Here is a 23,943-nt window from a genome sequence, read left to right on the forward strand (position 1 = left end):
ACACACACACACACACACACACACACACACAGAGCTTAGAGTTCATGCTCTTTCATGGTCCCACTCTCACGGTACAGCTGATCCCCGGTCAAACACTCCAAAAGACCGAACAGCTACTGAAACAATATTAGTGTTGGCAGATCCAAATCTTGAACTGCAAATTATTCGCAACAGCTGCAGCGGCTGTTTAGACTTTGACACAAAACTGCAGCAATCTCTAAAAGATGCAGGGATCAGGATCATGTATCTGTTTACGCAAATATGAAAATTCTGTCATTATTTACTCACCCTTAAGTCATCCCAAACACATATGTCATTTGTGTTTCGAAAAAGATATATGAAATATTTCTCCTTTTGTGTTCCAATGAAGAAAGTACATAGGAATTTCGAGCTGTTAAGCTCCAAAATGTTGGTCCATTCATCAGACAAAGCTATCAGATGGCTCCAGTAGACTTGGAATGTAATTCATGAGTTGGATGAACCACTTTTACAGTGCTGTTTCGTGATTTTGGAGTTTGACAACCTGGAGTAGCCAGAACATTTAACAATATTTCCTTTTGCAATCCATAAAAAGTCATACAGGTTTGAAACAACACGCAGATGAGTAATTGGCAACTTTCCTTTTTGACGGTACCATTCATTTAAAACAGTGCATGGAAATGAGAAGCAGACTCATATATTTAAAACTAATTGCACCTAGAGCAAGTGATTGATGAAGAGTTTTAACTGACAAGTTTATGGCATGGCTCTGTTCACAAAGAATGAACAGGTCAAGGGTATTGTCTGCTTTCAAACTTAAACAAGGGTTTGAGACCATAAACAGACTTAAGTTCAGATCTCCTCAAAGACCTCAGAGCTACAACACCTAATTACATATGGCTCATGTAAAAGAAAGACATACTGAAAAGCAGTTTTGGCTACTAATGCAACCCATCAAGATTGACTTGGCAAGGTAATTTTTAACCTCACATTAAATCAAATACACTTGTGCGTTAAATTGATTCAGCGAAAGGTAATGTCTGCATAAGCTTCATCTCTCAAATGAGTTTTCAAACACTAATGAAGTTAGAGCAACTAATAAGGCATAACTGTATACATCCACAGAAATGAAAACACACTGAACGAGAAGAAATGAGTTCCTAAATTCACGTCCCTTCATAATCCCGCAGTCGTCACTGTTAATGACTGCCTTCATTGTAAAATCTCAACACTGGTGCTGATGTATTTGTGGTTTTCTCAAATGAATTTCAGCATGTGAGTGAGTGAGTGATGTTGACATGGCTGATTAATGTGTGTAAATAAACATCATTCACACAACTCTGTCTTTGTGGCATTCCTGGCATCATTCTTCTGCCCCCCTCGCCCTTACAGCTGTACAGTCCCCTAAGCAAACACCTCGTGCTGTATACATGCCCGGCAGCAACATATTAATGCTAGACATCTAGTTCTTCATTGGCAGGTCTCCCCTTTTTTGGTTTACTGGAGTTGAGTGAAACTTGTGGCATGACTTCTTTTGAGTCACCTCTTGGTTTACATATGTTGCAACCTGGTCCAAGAGATGTTCGTAATGCCACATTTGTTCAGAATGAAGACAGAGTCAGCTTAATGCAAGACATGACTGATGCCGTTCGAATGCATTAAACTTGTGTTTGCTGGCAACATGTGCAGGCTCAGACTCAAAATTATTTTGTGAGTTAATATATAGGCTAGTTAAAGTTTGTAAGTGGCAGTAGATCTAGCTTAGACCAAGCACTTACAATCAAATTTAAGAGAATTTATAACTGGCACAGTTTGAAGGTGATACTTAATAATCTGTAGTGAGATATTCACTTCAACTTTTCAGCAAGACGGCAATTAAATCAAGGTTTGCATTTCATCTTCATGTAGTCAAAATCCAATTAGATGGTTCATTAAAACTTGCATAACATGCAAAAGACGTCTGCCCAGTCATTCAGAAACCACAATCTCTCATTCAGAAATCTCTCTCACAGAATCCCAAAACTGACAGCACTTCAGCTTCATATGAGAGACCCAAATGATACAGCCAAAAAACATTTAATGCAACTAAACTACAAATCCCAGACCCTCAGAGGAAAAACAAACTAGTTGGAGAGAGTGAGAATCAGAAGTGTTACTACCTGGATGTCAGTCTTGCTCATGGGGTTGATCTCTCTCGCTGTGGGTTGTTCGCTCTTGAGCTCCTCAGAGTGTTTGTGGGGACCACACTGCTCCTGGAAGACAACCTTCCTCCTCTAATCCGTTCTCCAATGTGATGACACACACTAACCCCAACCATCTGTTGAAACACGTCCTCCAGCACTCAGCACAGTGGTGCGTCAAGACAAACTACCCAGTCCAATCAGAGAGGGTACTGGGTGGCTCTTCCCAGGCTGGAGGCAGGGACAAGGACATAAGGGAAACACTAGTCAGAGATGTCTAAAAACTCCAGCCACGGTAACCTGAGATTTAGAGAGAGAGGGAGGAGATAGAGGAGAAGAGGAGGGAGGGGATTTAGAATGCGAATGAGAAAGGGAGGGAGGGAGGGAGGGCAGCACGTCTCTGAACAGTTATGTTGCCACTTGTAGCTCACAGGAATCCCATAGAAGCAGCCCGGGGATCCTCAAATCTCACTCACACATATAGTTGTAATGCTGTTTCCTCTAAAGCCAATTGCATAAAAAAAGAGTGTGGTCAGTTCAAGAATGTCTTGCATAGACCCCAATGCACTGCCGTTTGCACTACACCGTTACATCTGCCCAACTCACACCTCCCCATTATAAATCTTCAGCTGTCTCGGCAACATTCCTGTCCTTCACAATCTACTGCCTCAAGTTAAGCGAGAAAGAGATTTTCCAGAGATAAGAGACTGAGCCAGGATCATTAGCGCCATTTAGTTTCATTCATTTTAGCTACTGCCATTTGTTATGCTGTACTGGATTTAAATAGCTTCACTGTAACTTATCTGAAGCTAGACTAAATATTCAGTGATAATAGCTTATTTTCTATTAAATTTTAGTTTAGTTAAACATTTGCTTTAGGGACAATGGCAGATAAGAGTGTCTAAGATAAAAAAAAAGTAAAAATATTAATAAAATGCATGTGCCAAATTCTTAGAAATGTAATCTTTTTACTGGTGTTGGTTTTGAGAAATTTTGTTGAAAACTAAAGTTCAACAAATGTTTACATGTAACTTGCCCAAAAAATGTGATGTAACCAAGTAAAAAGGTAAAAAAAAACTTTGCATTGCAATTTTTGCATTTTATAACATTGTCTTATAAAAAAAGATAAAGGTTATCCTTAATAAAGCATTTTTCTTCAGTATACAGGAAAGTAACTAATGTATACATTACTTAAAGAAGGGTAATGTATTTATAATTTTTTTTTTTTTTACATTTATTTTCAATAAATTAATTCCGAAACAGAAAGTCATTGTATGTATGCACTGAAATTTCAATGTATTTTTGAATAACTTATTAGATAAAACTAGAAAAATAAGCCATGCCATTCACCCTTTGGACCCACAGGACTCTAGAAAAAAACAATTCTAAAAACAATTAAATTTTGGTGCACACTGACAATCAAAGGGTCAATAATTTTATCCTCATGCTAGTAGAATGTCAACAGTAAATGGCTTGTCTTTTATCAATCTGCAGCTCAAACATGCTAACCCTGGTTTCAGCGCTATCTTAGCAACTAAGTTCATCAGTTGAGGAAATGAAAACAAAGGCTGCTAAGTGACCTATTAGCATTCTTTAAAGCTGCTTTCACACCTGGTAAAAGTTTCAGTTAGGCCAGACCAAACTTAAACGCTGATCAATCTTCACTCATGACAAGCCCCTCAAAAGCCCCAAATCAAACAAACATCGTAAACTCGTCATCACGTACCCTACTCAGTAGGGTGACCATACGTGCCATTTTCCCAGGACGCGTCCTGGCCAGGATTTCTATATTGCCTAAAATATCTAGGTTTTGGCTTTGTTTGCGTGTGCAGACCGATCGGTGTATGACATCAAAATACCATACAGACGGTTCCTTATGCTTTCAAAATGCTCTCGAGGTATTTCGATGTCATACACCGATCGGTCTGCAAACCTAGATATTTTAGGCAATATAGAAATCCTGGCCAGGACGCGTCCTGGGAAAATGGCACGTATGGTCACCCTACTTACTCAGGTAGCCACAGAGAAGACTAGCACGTCTTATAGGCCTATCCTTTAATTCAAGATGTTTTTCACCTTTCCTATGCTAATGATGTCAATCTGGAAAAGATACTAGACTGATGACAGTTTCAGGAGAGGCTGGAAGGGTCAATAAGATCCAGCAGATGAGTTTTAGCATAGCTTAATGTTTGGAAAGAACAGGGTGACTCAGGTCTGAGACCACTTACATTTGTATTACAGTTTTTTCCCTTCTACTCATCAAGCGTGTAATTAAACAGAGTCTCGTTTTTAAAGGGTTTCCTATGCAACCGGACACAAACTTCCAGCAAAAGCATTCATCACATCTTAACGCCATTTGCATGCTGTTCCGAGACTCGCTCTGATCCATTTTCCGGCCTGCGCATTCAGCGGAACTACTGGGTGAAAACAGATACTTCCACCATTTTTGCAGGATTCTCGTTTTCACTGCTGTTTAAATGCTCAGGATATTAGATTAAAAGCAACAAAGACTATTTTCAAAAGGGGCACAAAAAACCCCCGGTCTTGGTTCACATGAGGTTTGGAAAAAAGGGGAATGGGATGAGGGCTTCAGGGGAAGAACTCAAATTAGATTGACTGAATTCACAAAGTATGACCCACCCCATTACAACTACACACTTAATACATGCCGCACCTCAAACCCCAAAGCAAGCCCCCCAACTCCGACCCCCAGATATTTTGTAAAAGCCTTTGAGGAAGAGAAGTGGCAAACAACCCTGTTGTTCAGTGGACCCATTGATCACTGACAAGAAATGTCTCTAATTGTACAAGTTGTTCCCCAAGACAAACTCCCAGCTCAGATCTCAAGGGAAATTTGAGTATCTTTCAAAATATAAGTGACAACATCTTAAAATTTTTAATTAAATTAATTTGTCAGTCATAGTCTTGTGAGCAAACCCATGTTTGAGTCCTCTCTTCTTCCCTAATGCTTCCTTTGTTCTCTTGCAGTGTCATAAATAAATAAATAAATAAATAAATAAATAAATAAATAAAAATATAAATAAATAAATAAATAAATAAATAAATAAATAAATAAATAAATAAATAAATAAATAAATAAATAAATAAATAAATAAATAAATAAATAAATAAATAAATAAATAAATAAATAAATAAATAAATAAATAAAAATAAGAAATAAATAAATAAATAAATAAAAGGTAGGTTAGTTTTATTGGATTTTATTTTATTTTATTTATTTTTTCTTTCAAATTAAAAATTATTTAATTAATTTCTGTCTTACAAACCCTCTAACGTTTCATTGCAAACTTCTGAAGAAATAAATAAATAAATAAATAAAAGGTAGGTTAGTTTTATTGGATTTTATTTTATTTTATTTATTTTTTCTTTCAAATTAAAAATTATTTAATTAATTTCTGTCTTACAAACCCTCTAACGTTTCATTGCAAACTTCTGGGGGTTTGGAAATGTGCAAGCACCTAGAGGTTTTTGCAAGGGAACTGCATGAGGTTTGTGAGATAGAATAAAATCTAACACAAAAAGGCATCAAAAATATAATTAATATTATAATAAGATCAAATCTTTGGGTTTGGAATCCATAGACTAACACACAATCATTAAAGGGATAGTTCACCCAAAAATGAAAATTCTGTCATTAATTATTCACCCTCACATTGTTCCAAACCTGTAAGACCTTCGTTCATCTTTGGAACACAAATTAAGATATTTTTTATAAATATATTTATATATTTTTTTATATTTTTTATAATATTTTTTACTTTCTGACCATGCATAGAAAGCAACGGAACTGACACGTTCAAGGCCCAGAAAGGTAGTAAAGAAATTGTCAAAAATATCTTAATTTGTTTTCCGAAGATGAACAAAGGTCTTACAGGTTTGGAACAACGTGAGGGTGAATAATTAATGACAGAATTTTCATTTTTGGGTGAACTATCCCTTTAAGGATCTTTGGGATTTCATGTTAGAGGCCTCTAGAATAGGACACTGTGAACTGTCCTTGTGTCAGATAAGCCTAAAGACCCTGCAGGAGGTCACTTAGGCTGTCCAGAGCAAAACCAAAAAAATCCCCCTCCCAACACACAAAAGAGGGACACTGAATTAACCCCTCTCCCCTGCAAGGGCCCTCTCGCATCTACAATCCTAAATGAGGCTCACAGGTGCAGCGAGAACCTTGTGTGTGTATATCAGCTAGAGGGGGCCTACTTGGTTCATTTGTCTCATTCATTATGCTTGGATAAGATTTGGTGGCAGAGAGAGAGCGCGAACAAGCTCTAAACATAAATTACATTCGTGGTGTTGTCTTCCATGGTTTGCCAAAAGCATGTGTGCAATGCAGCCGCGCTCTGGATCAAAGACTTTATAGAGTCAGCTGCCTAATGCTTTGACCTCAAGCATGCTCTGATCTCAGCAAATAACCCCATCACTATCCTGAAATACCCGCATCTTTATCGCCAACATACGGCTAAGCTTAGGTGTCAAAGACCGAACACATCCCAAAGGGAAACGAGTTTTCACTTAGGATGTACCAAAACTCAACAGCTATTCAAAAACATCACTGAATGCTATTCATCAGACTAGAATATCACACAGATCAAAAGGTAAACCAGTAAGCTAATTGCAAACTAATTGCACCACTTTGATTTCCCAGACAGTGGTGACCATTGTCAGGCTCGTCAGGACCGTTCTTTGAGATTCAACATCAAAGCGGGTTGCTAGTTAACGCAATTATCACTATACAGACAAGTGTCATGTGTCTCATGTGGCTCTAATCAACCAATAACTATGGGGTGGAACCTCAATTATTGAAACTGAAATCAGAGTAATTTCACCCTGTTATTACAAAGTGTGTTTACACACTGTCAAAATGACATTAAACCACTATTTGCATATCTGTCTCAACCATTTTGTGCTGAGAGTGGAGGGGGATTCATGCCTCACTGGATTGAATAATTACTAATAACAGACCTGCTAATGTAAGGAAACCATCAAATGTTTTAATAGCAGGTCAACTGCTTAGCTAATACTTTATTTCTTGACAAAACAATCCTGTGTTTCAGATCGGGGAAGCTAACTTCAAGCTAATTGCCCGCACATGTCCCAGACTGACCGCTCCACAGATGGTTCCTTTTGCCAGAAAAATTAAGAGTGTTGTCAAGTACTTTCTTGGACCAAAGTATCTATAAATGCCTCTAGATCCCAAGCAATAACCATTTTCAGCTTTAAGCTGAAACAACTGTCGGAAGAGAGTGTTACTTTAGCTGCTAGGCTACATGGCTGCCATGTGCAATCAGGGAATGAGTTCACGGACTACTTATTGACTAACACTTCAAACGGTGTATTGGTTTCATATAGGCCCTCATTGCCCGTCGAGCTTGAAACCAAATATAAAAGTCATTTCCTCTGGAGTCTTTATCAGAACCATCATCTGGATCTGCAATATGGGCCCCTCAGTCATGTTGGGCCATAAAACTTCTGCATGGATAAGTACATTAGCATTTCTGAAACATATTACATGTAAAGCAGTTTATAACATGACTTTATTCAACTCATATTGGAAAATCAGAAAACTAAATGACCCATTGAGGTTATTTTCTATAAAACTAGCACGGCCAATCGATTTAAAAAAAAAAAAAAACCTAATTAATCACACATTTTTCTGAAATTAATCATGATTAATCCAACCCAACATTAAAGTTTTAAATATACTTTTATATTGCAATAATTTCACATTCAATCTTAAAATGAATGTAGAAACAACAAAGACAGTATATTTTTAATATCTGTTTAATGGCATCTTTATGACTGAAGGCAAGTATCACTGATACCAATACTACTGATGTCTGTATTAAATAGTTTTTCCTAATATTTAACCATTGACTATACTGTATACTAACATTACAGTATAATTGAGAGCTATCAATTTTAACATTTATTAGACTTAAAAAAATAATAACTTCAAATTTAAGTGAACTTCAAACAATCTTCACATAAACCCATTATAATAAATGTAATTTACCCGTGCCCTTCAGCAAGTAGGAAATATACAGAAATTGAATTAAGCTGTCAAACATTAACTTCTAAATTAAAAATAGAGGAATACTTAAAGTTACAAAAGTTATTGATTTCCTTTTTTTTTCTTTTGTTCTTTGATTAACAGACATCACAGCAGCTGGGTTAACTTATTAGGTTATTTGGCTGCTATTACTTTAAGAGCTGCCGCTGTTGAACGTGACGCTGAGCTACGCATGCTCGTAGTTTTATGCGTCATTACTTTTTGGGTGTCAATTAGCCATTATCTGTTCAATATTCTCCCTACCACTTTTCGGTCGAACTTTAGGTTGATTCACCTTCCAAGCGGTCTTGACAATTCGTCCTGATGAACGATGACAATGATGTATTGGGTGAAAGCCACAGGCTGTAGCCCAGACTGTCCTGGGGTTTGTAAGCCCCTAGCATGCTTAGTGGCACTCAGGAATCCCAAGATCCCTTGGTCCCCTCAGGCTCTGTCACTGCTCAGCATCTCAGCGCTCGAAGAACAGTAAAGCACAGTGTGGCATGACAGCATGTGTAAATTATTAGCCCCACATGTAAGAATAAAGCGATACTATCTTGCATATATTGCAGATGGGAAGCAGCTGCAAGAGAGACAGAGAAAGATTCTGCTACATTCTTCCACTGCAGAAAAGGCACCTCAAGCAAGGGTCATTATTATGAACCACTATCTCCAATGAAACAGGCTTTGAATCGCTGCATTGTCAGAGAGAAGGGTGGAAGACAGAAAGGAATTCCTCCAGGACAAGAAAACTCACATCCTCTAAGACTCTAGGAATGAGACAATGAGGTCAAATACATCACTTTTTTTTTCTGTTTGTCACTATAAACTACTATGATCAGTCACAAAGTCAATACTATTGTTAGGAAGTAGAAGGGCAACGATTTAGATACTAAGGAATCTATTCATTTATTTATATTCTTGCAAGATAAACCACATTACATGCCACTTACAGCCCAAATCAAAAAGAAAAATGGAGTCATCATGATTAAGCTCGCTAGGATATAATACTACAGTCTCGATCTGATCCCTGGCGCTGTTTGTGGGGTTCAGCTAAAAACCAGAATGCAAGAGCACAAACTGAGCACTTATGACAGATGAAAATTTTAAATCATACTCTCAGTGAGGCGACGAGAGAGAAGGGGGAAGATAAACACTTGTGTCTAAATTTCTACAGCTTTACTCTTTTGTTTTTATGTGAAGCCATACATTAGCAGGTTATCAGGCCTGACAGCAGGCTAATGGATTCAGGACTGGTGGCCCACATTAACATTAATTTTTCTTAACTTTCCTCTCCCGCGAACCTCCCTCCCCAAGAAAAGATCTCAATTCATAGAAATAATATAAATATATTATGCTATACTACAAAAACATACTCATTTAATAAATACATCTAAAAGAATGAATAAAAAAGCTGAAAAAAATATCTAAACTGAAATCTAAATTAAATAATGAAATACATCTAAAAGAAACAAATAATCTAACATTAAATCTAAAAGAAACACAAATCTAAAAGAAAAGGAATATTAAATCTAAAAGAATGAATAAAAAAAGAAAAAAAAAGAATCTAAACTGAAATCTAAAATAAATAACTAAATAAATCTAGAAACAAATCACCTAACATTCAATCTAAAAGAAAGAAAAACAAATCTAAAAGAAAAGGACAATTTAACAAATCTAAAATAAATAAATAAATAAATAAGTTTATTTATTTGCTACTTATTTATAAATGCAAATGTATACTTTGACTACACATTTTGCTTTGGACAAAAGTCAAATCCATACATGTATTAAGCAAATACGTTTATTCCTGAAGAGAAAAACTGTCAGGTTAGAGTAAAAATATAGCTACATTAATTCTCACAGACCATCATCCCATCGCTAGAGCAGACTACATCTGATCCTTACACAGGTAGAGGAAAAGGTCAGAGCAGAGGTCACACTCTAAAAAATGCTGGGTTGTTTCAACCCAACTTTGGGTCAAATATGGACTAACCCAACCGTTGGGTTAAATTTTTACATTCAATTTTTAACCCAAAAGTTGGGTTAGTCCATATTTGACCCAAAGTTGGGTTGAAACACCCCAGCATTTTTTAGAGTGTATTGTTAGTGATTACTTCAGGGGTGAGTTTCATGTTTACATTTCAGCATATGCTAGTCTTGACTATAGTATCTTTTTCAGCCTTGGCTCACTGGCAAAATGTGTCTCTACATACTTTTAAAAAACTCTTTCACACAAATTTAGCAATTAATAAAGACTTGTATTTGCATGGTTCCTTGCAAAATATGTTATGATTTCAACTAAAAGAAACGAATACAGTTTGTGTTACATAACCAGCTGCATATGAATGGTTTTTCTGACTTAGTAAGCTTGCTCGGTAGCTCACCTGGTACACTTGTCATAGAGAGCACTCAAACCCAAAGTTGGGTTGAAACAACCCAGCATTTTTTAGAGAGTGCACCAATGTTAAAAGGCTAATATAAGGCTTTGAGTGTTGTTCTCTCGTTCTTATCTAAGACATATATATGAAGATGGTTTAGCGCTGTTTAATGCTAATTACGAACTGGACTTACTGCAGTGTGGATTCATATTAACATAGGTTTAAAAAGATACATATAAGCATTTGTGCCTGTTCTGGTGGACAAAAATGTATTAATAGTAAATTAATGTTAACAGTGAATGAGACTCAACGAGGGCCACATCCTCCCCATCATAAGTGCCTTCTGTGTCACTGGTGAACTTCATTTGAACTTTTACTTGCCCTACACAGAAACTACACTAAACTTATCAGTAAGTTTCCAAAACTGTATCAAATCTGATAGGATATTTCTGTCTTTAGGGATCACTAGATCCCAGCTACTTCCTCTAGGTTTCTCATCCCAGGCAAATAATGCTCCGAGTCCGGAAGCATGGTTTAATCCTCTCAAGCCCAGAGGTGAAAAGCAGGAACAAGACAGAAAAGGCAAATCCTCATGTGAGGAGGCCCTGTCCACACCTCGACATCCTGAAATGGCTGGTTGAGTATAATCCCTAAAAGCATGCCGCGAGCAGGTCATTGACAGAAAGAATTAATGTTTGGTGTGTGTGGGGTGGATAGTTATCTTGATAACACTCACCCCCCGCTCAACCTTAGAGGTTGCTTAGGGCAGTGATAAGGAGAAGGTTTGAAAAGGGCGGTTAAATGCATCAATGAGGTCGAACATCTGAAGAGCAAAAGGACAGTTCAGGGCAGTTCAGGACTAAAGATGAGATAAAAGGTGGAACTTCTGATGACAAACCAAAACTAGGCATTGAAACATGGTTATAATTTAAATTTCTAATTTAAATCCATATTTATTAAATAATTAAATAGTTACTGTAAATAATGACTACAATAAAAAAAAATTAATATAGAATTTTAAAATAATATATAGAATACAAAATGTAGAATACAGAATAGAAATATTGAATTTAAAAGTTGAATAAATAGTTAATGAACAAACAAATGAAAATGTATTCAATAAATAAATATTATAAAATATAGAATATACATATAATCTAAAAGCTAAAGTAATAATTAATAAACTTTAAGTAAATAAAACATTAGTTAATAAAAGTGAATAGTATAAAATATAGAATTAAAATAAATTGTAAAAATTTAATTGTTAAATGAATAAAACGTAAACAAGCAAATAAAAAGTTGGTCAATGAATATGATTAATTAAAATGAATATAATAATTAAAAGTTAAATGTATAGTTAACAAAATGTTAAAGTAAATGAAAGGTTGGTCAATCCATCAAATCAAGTCAGTCAACAAATAAAATAAATGTTACAATATACAGAATTAAAATAAATGTAATTTAAAAGTTCAATAAATAGTTAATACACTAAAATTTAAAATCCACAACTGAAATAAATGATAAAACAAACAAATTAACAAAAAAATTGTTCAATAGCAAATAAAATTCATTTAGATGAATAAACAAAACAAAACAAAAAAAAGTGTCTGTGCAGACAAACTGTACCAAACCACACTGGGTATTCCGATTAAAGTCTTTACGTGACCCAAAATTCACATTAATACATTGTAATACTAACCATTCGTTTTGCAGATTTATAGAATAATATTGAATCTGGGCTAAAGGTATACATTATTCTCTATGCTATACGTTTTGACATGCAATAATAAATTATGCAAACAGGGTAGACCTCACACGTAGAGAATGCACAAACAATATATAATACAAGCACATTTCTCTTTGTGCAAAAACCATCCATGGGACGCCAATGGCTATGGCTTTTTAATTCTAATTTCAGCCTTCGAGTAGAGGAAGCGACAAGAGTCTGGCGATTTGTGATTGGCATGAGAGTAGGGAACTCTTTAATTTAGCCTCTGGCTCCCTTCCTTTTTTTAGAGGAAATAATTACCACACTGCATTACTGCTAAACAACAACTGCTCAAGTACTGGGCTTTATCACATCACTGGGTATTTATAATGTTTATGAGTCCTCTCTTCTTACCAACATGAGGGGGCATTCGTATGAAAATAACAGCAGAGTGCCAGCAAACCCCTCCTGCTTTCTGCCTCCCTCCCCTCTCACCGTGCTCACACCTGGCTGTTTATGAAGGGGGCAGTTGAAAGGGGACATTATGGCCCTGTGTTACAATAGACGACGTCTGCACCCAGGCCTCTCAGAGAATGGACGCAGCTGCTGCTCTGAGAATGACCACATTTAAGAGTCCTCGTCACACACAGTGTGTGTATGTATGTGTGTGTGAGATAATATGAAATGATGGTGAGGGGGTTGGTCAGCTCAAAAACTTGTAGAAAAATGTATGTTTAGTTAAGAAAGTGAAATAATGTGAACTGCTGATAACATTCATCTGAAAAAAAAGAAAAGATTTTGAACTGAAAATGGTAGAAGCATCATGCATCATTCAAAATGAGGTGGCACACTGATTTAAAATGCAATTAAAACAAATCTAAATCTCAAAAATGTCATTTTAAAATAAATTAATAAATAATGGTATCGTTGACATTTGCCTTGCATGTTTTAAAGAAATTAAATTTAAATAGTATAGATAGATAGATAAAATGTAATTTGTTTACTCAGAATAAATTACTAAATAGATAACCGATAAGAAAAATAAATACAATGAATAGATAAGTTGAACAAACAAACTTTAGCATCTTTAATAGTTAACTTGAAAAAGGAAATACATTTAATATATTTGTTGTTATTTAACGGGCATGTTTTAAAGAAATAAATTCTTTAAATAGTGTACTTAAGATTAAATAAATAAAAATATTCATACAAAAAATAAATACAATGACTAAATAGATAAGATAGACAAACTAAATAAAATAATAAATAAATAAATAAATAAAATTGTATTTATAAATAAAAAGAAAGAAAGAAAGACAGAGAGAGAGAGAGAGAGAGGAGAAAGAAAGAAAGAAAGAAAGAAAGAAAGAAAGAAAGAAAGAAAGAAAGAAAGAAAGAAAAGAAAGAAAGAAAGAAAGAAAGAAAAATACAACAAAGTGATAAATAAGCTGAACAAACAATCTTTATTATCTTTAATGGCTAACTTCAAAAAAGTAAATAAATACGTTTATTTAATATCTTTGTTATTATTTAACGTGCATGTTTTAAAGAAATAAATTCTTTAAATAGTGTACTTACATTAAAAAAAATATTGAAACAAAAAATAAATACACTGACTAAATAGATAAGATATACGATCAAACTTTCATATCTTGAATATTTAACGTGAAAGAAAAAAGGAAAATAAATAAATAAATAAAGTTAAGAAAAAAATGAATAAGTATGAATAAATAGATAAACAAGATAAACACAAACTCTGGTACCTTTGATCAAAAATTGCATGTTTAAATCAATCAGTCAATCAGTCCGTCCATTCATCCAAGTTGGGCCATTTTCTACTCGTCACTTATTACCAAATGTGAACTGCAACTCCGTGGCCAGCAGCGGTCATCTTTTAGGACACTGCAACAGATCACACGTCTTGCCCTGCAACAGGTGCAAATTCCAGTAATACCTCTGTGTTTGGGAGTATTGTGCTTTTATCGGAGCTGTTCCAGTGGCACTTGGCGGATAACCAGCCTTGATTTAGGACAGGTATAACTCTGTCGCTTCTGTTTCAAAAACAAAATAGATCCATCTGTTTTACCCATAATAATCCACAGCCTAATGTTAAGACTGAGGCCAGGACTATTTTCAGCCTTTGTGTGCGTGTGCATCCATCTACGAGCAGGAAGCCCTCTACATCTTAAAAGGCGCTGGTGGGGATCTGCTGTCATCTCGGTGCTAATTGGGTGCCCATTTAAACAAAGGCAATAAACATTGACCAAAGGGGAACCTCTTGACAGCCATAAAAAAGCCATTTTGTGAGAGGAACAAGAAATCCTATTCTAACCCCCACTGACAGCCACTTTCCCCCACAAGCAGCTAAGAAATGTCCTCCATTTAAGGAATGAGAGCTTGACCTGGATCAGGTTCATCTCAGCGGGACGGCTACTGTTCATAGAGCTTCCTCTGAAACCAGCCATTAATTCAGATATGGAGGCCGCATTAAATGTTATGACATGTTATGAATGTGATGTAACCCAAACCAGAAATGCATAATGTATCCATAATTGCATAACAGAACCCATTTGTGTCGAATCTCACATAATTGTCATAACCATCTGGCATTCTTGTCTGGGGTTTATTTACTCAATAGCACCCCTTCAAATTTCTCAAAATAATTCATTTGCACCAGTGTTGTTGTTTAGTATCACTGACATACTATTATAGCATAGATAATGACAAATACAATATATATATAGTATATATAATGACAAAAATTACAAAAACACAACAAAATTGCTATTTCTTAAAGTGATAAATGAAAATTCTGTCATTAATTACTCACCCACATGTCGTTCCAAACCTGTAAGACTTTCGTTAATCTTTGGAACACAATATATTTTTGATGAGATCCGAGAGCGTTCTGACCCTGCATAGACATCAACACAACTGACACATTCAAGGCCCAAAAAAAAGGTAGTAAGGACATCATTAAAATAGTCCATATACGATTAAACCACTGATGTCCTTACCACCTTGCAGGGTACACTCTTAAAAATAAAGGTGCTTCACGATGCCATAGAAGAACCTTTTTTTCTAAATGGTTCCATAAAGAACCTTTATCATCTGAAGAACCTTTCTGTTTCACAAAAGGTTTTTTGTGGCGAAAGAAGGTTCTTCAGATTACAAAAAGGTAAGAAAGAGATGGTTCTTTAAAGAACCTTTGACTGAATGGTTATTTGTGGACCCAAAAATGGTTCTTCTATGGCATCACTTGAAGAACCTTTTGAAGCACCTTTATTTTTAAGAGTGTAAGAAAGCTCTCGAATTTCACCAAAAATATATTCATTTGTGTTCCGAAGATGAACGAAGGTCTTACAGGTTTAGAACGACATGAGGGTGAGTAATTAATGACAGAATTCTCATTTTTTGGGTGAACTATCCCTTTAAGAAATAGCAGTTTTGTTGTGCTCTTATTTTTATTAGGTTTCAGTCATTTTTTTAGTTAGACTATATACATTTATTGATTGATTGAATGATTGATAATTAATTCAGTTTTATCTGACTTCAAAAATGAGAAATGTTGCTAGCTGTAAAAAAAAGGGCAGTCTAAGGAAAACCACTTGCAAGTGGGTGATCTTTCTTGCGCACCACTGGTGTGAAAGAGTCCTTTGGAACAAACCAACTATTAATCCCATTAGACCACATAATTTCCTCTGGTACACATTCTTTGACCAAATGGCAGAATACACCTCACAGAGTCAAAAGAAAAAGAAAAGGAAGGACAGTGGAAGTGGAAGGTAAAAAAGAAGCTATGTACTTTTCAGCTGTGCAAGTGAATGAAATGTAAACAGTGCTTTAGAGAACAGCTTTAGATCTTAGCAAACATTGCGGAGGCCCTCTGTTCCACTTTGTAACCCTCCTGGCTGGCAAGGAGCTCAGCCTCTTTTCAAGCACCAATCTTTTGTAGAGCTTGTCTGACACCCAGCCAAGCTTCTTTCTCAGGATGTGCTTGCATATGCATGAAGGAAGGACCGTCCGGCCTCACCCCTGCCACTAAGAGCCAAAACTCGATCCTGGACAGAAGGATGGTTCGCTGCCTTATTACCAGTTACTGAGTTCTTCACATGACAACTTGATGGGTAGTTCTCAACGTTCTCAATGTTCTCAACCCAGAAACCAACCCAACCACCATCTTGGAGCACCTATCCACATTTCAGACCAGAAGATGAGAGAAGTAAATAAAAGAACGTTTGTTTTACCAGCCCACGTCCTCCTAAAGAGATCTTGATGGCCCGTGTTTTTGGTGAAACGGTGAAAACAGATAAATCTAGTTTTTTCCCCTCCCTTCCTCTCCTGCCAACTATCATACTTGTTTACTTTCATTCTCCGTTGTAGATAGCAGCCAGCCAGAATGCTTGCTTTCCAGGTGATTTCCTCCAGCCGATGGGGAGGGCTGATTCAGATCTTGCATGTTTAGACAGTGCTGAGAACTGAATGGAGGCTGGGGATATAGTGCAAGCCTAAATTGGCAATGGTTTTCTCCATGACAAAGGCTAAAATTCCCCTTCTCTATATACCGGACATTGATACACCACAGAATTAAAGAGATCCACTAAACAATGAAAAATCTGTCATCATTTACTCACCCCCAATTTGTTTCAAACCTGATGACTTACTTTTTTTCCTGGGGAAAAGAAAATAAGAGATTTTGAAAAAGATATTTTTTGGCCAAACAGTTTTGGAGCCCATTGGTTTTCATTGTAGGTACAAAAACAGGTCTTTAGTACATCTCTCGAGTTCCACAGAAGAAAGTACATTCCTTTAAGCGAAAAACAAGACAGCCATCAACTGTGACTCTTTGTCAATCCCAACATGGGATCTCAGAGTACTGAGGTCACCAATCCAAAGAGAATTTACAGATTAAACAATTACAACAAGCTAAAACAAGTTTCTTTCACTCATATACTTAGGATAAAACAGCACAGAAAAATCTTCCCTTTCTAAACATCATTCAACAGTCATTTGGTAAACTTTAATTGAACTTTAACTTACTGAACACTGTGTGTGTTGGGTAAGTTTCCAGTCACAAAGTACCAATTTAGGCCTGTACTGTCTCCATGCCTCCATTCAGGCCTAGGCAATGGTTTCTTCCATGACAAAATAATGAAATTCCCCTTGTCCGCATTGGGTATTGATATACCACAGAATTATTTTGAAATCCATCAACTGCGGCTTGTTGTCCATCATAGTCATGGAACCGGAGATTTGTGTTTATGTTATGCTAAGGATGGAAAAAGGGCATCAGTGTTCATCTTCATTGCAACCAAAGGTTGGTCCATTTGAGAAGTTTGCCTATAAAATTAAGTACTGCTTCCCTCTTTGTTGTTAAGTACCAGGTGACGAGCACTTAAAACCCCACAGAAGTCAAAAGTTTGGTCTTTAAGTTTTATACAAGCCTTTTGACTGCTTTAGATGAACACAAATGCATCTGGCAATGTTCTGCATGATCTTGAAGGCACAGTACCGCAAGTACTGATCTACTGATCAAGTAGGTTTACATCTTCAGAGCTGCTGTTTCACAGAACCCACACCAAGACTCCCACAAGGGTTAATAAGTTGTTGAGGCCAAGAATAAGACTTTCTTTGCCACCCACGTGGATCAGAATTCTAAGCTAAGACAACAATATGGCTCTTAGTCCTTTCATATCTCAGTATAATGCAGCTTTTTGTACCTGGCATCCTGTTTGCTGCAGACTACAGAAAGGCTCACTCATCCCTGTGAATTCATCAGTTTAAATTCTCATCTTTTCTGTTATTGCAACAGATCAGTTACTGTAATTATAGCACAATGTGCTACAGAGGAAACATTCAGTCAAGTACATAAAGTATTAGCTGTTATCTTGGTTTTAAAAACAAACAAAATATTATAACTGAATTTAAACAGGAATGCATTGAATGCACATACACTGTTTTAATATCAAAAAGCTTATTGGAAAATACATTAAAATCATACGTTCTGCAAAACAACCAAGTAGAGCTATGACAATCACATTTCACTCAGTTTTATTACAGTAGGCTAGCCTAATTGTACCAAGCCTTTTTAGTTAATTATTTAAAAAAAAAAATAAAATAAAATCTAATAGGCTCTAATGGGCCACAGTAACATTACTTTATTTGCCAATAACATTTCATAACAGCCAATAACAGATTTCTTAAGCAAATTTAGCATTTTCAGCAAGAAACGTTAATCTGTAATCATTTTAGCAATGTCAGGTTTGTAAATGAATCATTGTTTTGAATCTTTTCATTCAATCTTTGAACTGGTTCACCAAACCATTGTGAATTTTTTTGTTCATGAACCAGACTAAATTTAATAGTGGGAATTTTAAATTAAACCTGACTACTTAATTTAATGCAAATGACATTCTTTTTTTACTCTAAATGACTATGAACTGAACTGGGACACACGATTATACTGTATCCTTATCGAAATAGCACTATTGCCTACATACGACTTTATTGGAAATTTAGAGTATGATATATGATAGGAGCCATGTGACAATGTTTTTTTAAATTTTTTTTTATAAAAACTCATTCAAATAAAGGAATCAGACTCCCTTTAACAAATCACCATATTCATATATATCTATATATATATATATATATCTCTCTCTCTCTCTCTCTCTCTCTATATACAGTATATATATATATAATTTTATGTAATTTTCTTGATGAAATTTTCTTCTAAAATGAGTATTTTTATCAGACTCCTATGTGTAGGTTCAGTAATTTCACTTTGATGCAATGAATAGTATATATATGGTGTTATTTGAAACTTCACAAAGTAAACACTGCAACATTTGCATCTGAAGGAAAACTCATGTGAAATCTAAGAAATATATCCAATATGTTTATATAGTCACATAAACCTCGGATAACCCACAGACCTAAACAATGATGACAATGCAAAAAAGCATGCATGTTGGGCTAGTAAATCTTTAAGAAATAAGCAAAAATGTTCCATATGAAAATGTTCAGACAGCTGTACCCTTACGAAAAAGAAGTTTATTCAAGTGTACTATTAGTATACTTCTTTTAAACTAAAAATAAGAAAGTATACTTTCAGTCTACATTTTATGTACTTTCAAAGTTTACTACTGTTATACTTAAAGTATACTTAAAAGTATACTTTTATATACAAAAAAGCGGGCCAATTTAGTCCCAAGGAGTATTGAAATAGTACACTTACAAGTATACTACTAGTACACTGATATTTGTATACTTACTACATAAAGTATACTTAAAAATATACTTGAACTTTACTTAAGTATACTTAATAAAATAAACTTGAAGTATACTTCTTTTTGGTAAGGGTAATGCTAGTTTGGACATTTGGGAGAATAATATTGGTCTATCAAGCTAAGCAAATTGAAAGCAATTCAAATTTATGTATTTGTGCTTCAAAAAGCCATGTATGGTGGATAAATATAACTTCTTCCCACAGCCAAGACATTTGACCAAATATACTGCTTGTAGTAAACTTGGTGCATGTAAATGCTGTTTTGTTTATTAATTCAAGCTGTGAATGCACCGTGGGATTCAGGCTTTCTGAAAGGTTTAGATTCACAGGTTATGTACACAGTCGATAACACACCGATTTATCAAGTGTTTTCCTAAGCAGCCATGTAATCCACTCTACATCAGCTGTGTGGCTCAGCAAAGCCTTTGCAGTCGAATAACTCCAAAAGCCAGTGGATCACTCTTGCTCATGGAATCAGATGTGAAGTCACCATGGCACTAGACAACCCCCCAAAAAACCTCAAAAGTGACATTTAAAGAGGAATATACATCTAAAATGGTACATTAGCGACCACCCAGCTTTTAGATTGTATTACTTGTCCGTGAACGTATCCTCGCAGGACCAAAACGATTCCCTTCACTCACTGTTAAAACCAGAGCCAGCCGGCTTCACATCACCACACTGCCAAGACCGTATGGCGTTGTCAGCAGGCCAAGCTCCACACTAGTGTTTCTCCTTCGACCCCTTTAGACAACACAACCTTATGGAGAAAATAATCTCCAAACTGTCTCGAGCCAACGCGATCCAGACCAAATACTGGATCCAACTTCCTTCTACGTCATCCATTTGCAAGCGTGGGGCCTTTCCTGCGATTTGGATTGCCCATGAAGTCTCCCATGCAGATTTATGCCAAGTCATGAACCAGTCGAACCGAGACATGCGTTGCACTGCTGTTGACTGACAAGGCCAATTTACTCAACCCTTCACAGGTTTTAGCGCTGGTCTGGAAAGGGGGAAAAAAGCACAAATACGTGGTGGGGCTGCATTCAAGCCAAGCTGGTGGAGTCAATTGTCATGTGCATGCAACATTAAACAAGGGGAACATCTGGAAAGGAGTATAATGATCATTAATAGAGCTATAAGTAGAACTGCATGTGCCCTCGAAATGGTGTAGGGCCCAAACAAGGTGTTTTGCATATTGCGGTGGCATCTCTGTGCCATTTCTTTGGTTTCCAATAAAAGTCGGTGGGTTTTTATTATGGAATGACATCACTGGAGATGTGAGAAGAGCTAATGACTTTTGACCCTGCATGTGTGTAGCGACATATGCTCTTAGATAAGTCGGTTCTGAGCGAACTCTCACATCCATATAGGCTATTATCTGTCAAGGCTCAGCTTTACATTGCAGCTCAACTTGAACAAAGACAAATATGCTCAGCTATGGCTCAACGAAAAGGCCTACCTAAAGGAACAGCTGACCAAAAAAGTAAAAACCATTTACTTTTACTCAGTCTTGTCATTCCAAACCAGTATGTATTTCTCCTGTGGAACACAAAAGATGGCATACTGGAAAAATGTTGTCCATAATTAGGGGCTTTCGCACCAGAGGAACCTTTTCATAGTTCTATTGGTTCCACTATTGGTGGAAGTAATCGCTTTTTGGTGTTTCCGCACCTCAGGAACTAGAAACATATTTAGTTCTAAGAACTCCATTTGGAGGAACTAAATTAGCTCCTACTTCAGAGTAGTGTTTAAAACAGTTATATAGGAACTATCAGTGACGTACAGTAAGTGAATGCTGATTGGACAAACGCATTCAAAATACGGGCTACCCGGCATTTTTAGAAAGCCATGTAAAAAATATTTACTTCACGTAAGGAGTTTAATTTATTTAATCTGAAAATTTAGCCAGATTTTCATGCTTTTTCAATAGTGTAAATTCTGCGTTTACATTACATCTCCTTATCACGAAACCCACAACACACAACAAAAACAGCTCCGATCATGGCGTTCTCCATTCTCTGGTTATTGATGTTCATAAATGCCGTGAATAAAGACGTCGCTGTTGGCCGTTTTAGTGTTCCTGCTGTTGGTGCAAATGTAACCAGGAAAATGGCCCGAAGGGGAAATTGGTTCTCTAGGAACGACTCTGCTGGCTAGTTCTTAGAACTGAGTTCCTAGAACTATGCGGTGTGAAAGCCCCAATTGTCCATACAATAAATGTTGTTCAAAATTTGGGACCAAATTCCATTTTGAAAGCCACTGACTTCCACTGAATGTCCATTCTTAAAAATCTCTTTCATTTTCCACAAAATAAAAATTCATACAGGTTCGGAATGATATGAGGGAGAGTAAATGAAAATTTAATTTTTTATTCCTCAGGTTTAGAGAACATTGGTAATATGGTTGGATGTAGTGGTAGTAATGAAAAAAAGCTTAACTCAGTCTCCAAGTGAGGAGATAATATCTAACATGAAGGACATCTGGAATGTTCCCAACAATATGATAGCATCCCCCATAAGGGTTTCCATCCAATACCGTCTCAGGAAGACAACTTTTCATCTTCAAGACTTGACCATACAGACTAATGCTAGTTCTTTTCTTCTCCACAGTCATAAGAGTTCACTCTTCACTTTAAATGGCCTCTGCCTTGTTTTGTGTTTGCTCCTTCTTGCTTGACGCCATGAAATGTATTAAAATGCATGAGCTTCTCTTTGCCATTTCAAACAGAGCTGATTGCTCGCAAAGACCACAAATGCACACATGGCAATGCACGGACCCCCTCAGACTGAATCTCATTGTTTATGAGTGGGAAAGCAAAATATCCTCCGGCAGTATTTGGCTAGAGACCCGCAGTGCTGACCTAAATGGGGGCATTAATGAGAATTAGCACTTAGGTGACTTATAGAAACAACTCCAGATTTGGTTTGGTAAGGGTCACTGCAGGTGACAGCGATGGGGAGACTTGAGCCGTACAGAGGCTGGAGAACCGGTTCTGAATTTAAAAAAGGTAAAAAAGAGGTTTGTTCTGTTCAACAGACCATAAAGGATGAATGTTTAGCAAAGCTGAGGATAAACAGAGAAGAATCTCCTCATCAGGAATGCCAAGACAAATGAAGGACAAAGAGGCTTCTGAAAAGAGAAAATACACACATAGCCTTCTCATCATGTTCTTGCCCCTTTGTTGGTCCAAGTACTAAAGTTGTTGGGTTAAAATTAAATGTATTTAACCTCTGGGAAGGTCAGGTGAGAGTTTTTCCTGAACATTCCCAACATGGTTTTGACAGCACAGCACCCAAAAAATCATTACCGCCCTTTATATTCCATTATTTCAATGATTTACTTGAATTCAAAAGGTATTAGTTTCAGCATCAATGTCAATATTTTTTTTTTGTTAATGAAGCAAGAAGTAGTCTGCAAATTCGCCTGGTGTGGCTCCAGAAATTTTCTTGGACCTCATCAAGAAATCAACACATACCAGTCATAATTTCCAAGTTTTTTCTGGCCACTCGTTGTCTGTAGGAAAGCAATGAGATTTGGAGATGACTGAATTCCAGTTCAGGGAGGAAAATAACCTCAGGGACAACAGTTTAGAAGGGAGGGGTCTTGTTTCTGAGGAAAAAAGGGGAACAAGGGTAAAGAGCAGCTACTTGCGTGCGGCGTATTGGTACATTTTACCAACAGTGACCTTCAACAGCAAACCACTGGCACTTCTCACGCACGCATACACAAGTTTAATTCTCTCACACCATGGCACGACTTCATCCATCAGTTGGTACACAGATGTGCGATTTTCCAACATGTGTATTTTAGTAAATAGCAGTTTCAGTTTGGCACAAAGTCTGGTTTAAATCAAGAGGTGGCCGAGCTTGTCTTCTCTAGAGATTTAAATGGTATCAAGCTAAACGAACTAGCATGGAAAACCCTCTGTGGCCCATGTCAATCCTCTCTCGGTACTCTCTGTCTGGGGTTTGAAGGTGTTGTGGGCTCAAGCTATGAAGTGTGAAAGGAAAAAGAATGTCAAACAGACAAGGTCTTCATTAATCAACCCCTCCTCAACGCCTGTCTTGAGGGCTTGTTGATAGTACGGTGCGTAAAGGACCACTATTTTTAACAGAACGTCACACAGAGATCATATTTTCCAACATACCATTAGTCTGTCAAAGCCACAACTTAGCCATTGTTATTTCTAAAGGAGGCCATCAGGAGAAGTTCTACATTGTTATGATCTCATGCATGTCTGCTTTGAGACGGTTTTCAGTGACTGCCAAGTACAGGAAAAAAATAAATAAAAATAAATAAATGTAATTTAATTTAATTAAATAATTTTATTT

At 36.4% G+C, this 23,943-nt stretch overlaps 1 protein-coding gene across 5 annotated transcripts in view; it reads right to left on the minus strand.

The window, feature by feature from the left end:
• The window catches only part of sulf1 (sulfatase 1), a 106,806-nt gene that overhangs the window by 44,239 nt on the left and 38,624 nt on the right, over nucleotides 1-23,943 (minus strand). For 4 of the 5 annotated variants that reach the window (XM_016483774.1, XM_016483771.1, XM_016483776.1 and 1 more), the window contains exon 1: nucleotides 2,139-2,404. The exons of the other annotated variant lie outside the window; for it this stretch is intronic. The gene's annotated coding sequence lies outside the window, so the exon portion shown is untranslated. Of the gene's footprint in view, nucleotides 1-2,138; nucleotides 2,405-23,943 lie in introns of those variants that run through there. 5 annotated transcript variants of the gene reach the window in all.

This window comes from Sinocyclocheilus anshuiensis, unplaced genomic scaffold (assembly GCF_001515605.1).
Source record: "Sinocyclocheilus anshuiensis isolate Anshui unplaced genomic scaffold, SAMN03320099.WGS_v1.1 scaffold990, whole genome shotgun sequence".
In the NCBI taxonomy this organism is placed as follows: Eukaryota; Metazoa; Chordata; class Actinopteri; order Cypriniformes; family Cyprinidae; genus Sinocyclocheilus; species Sinocyclocheilus anshuiensis.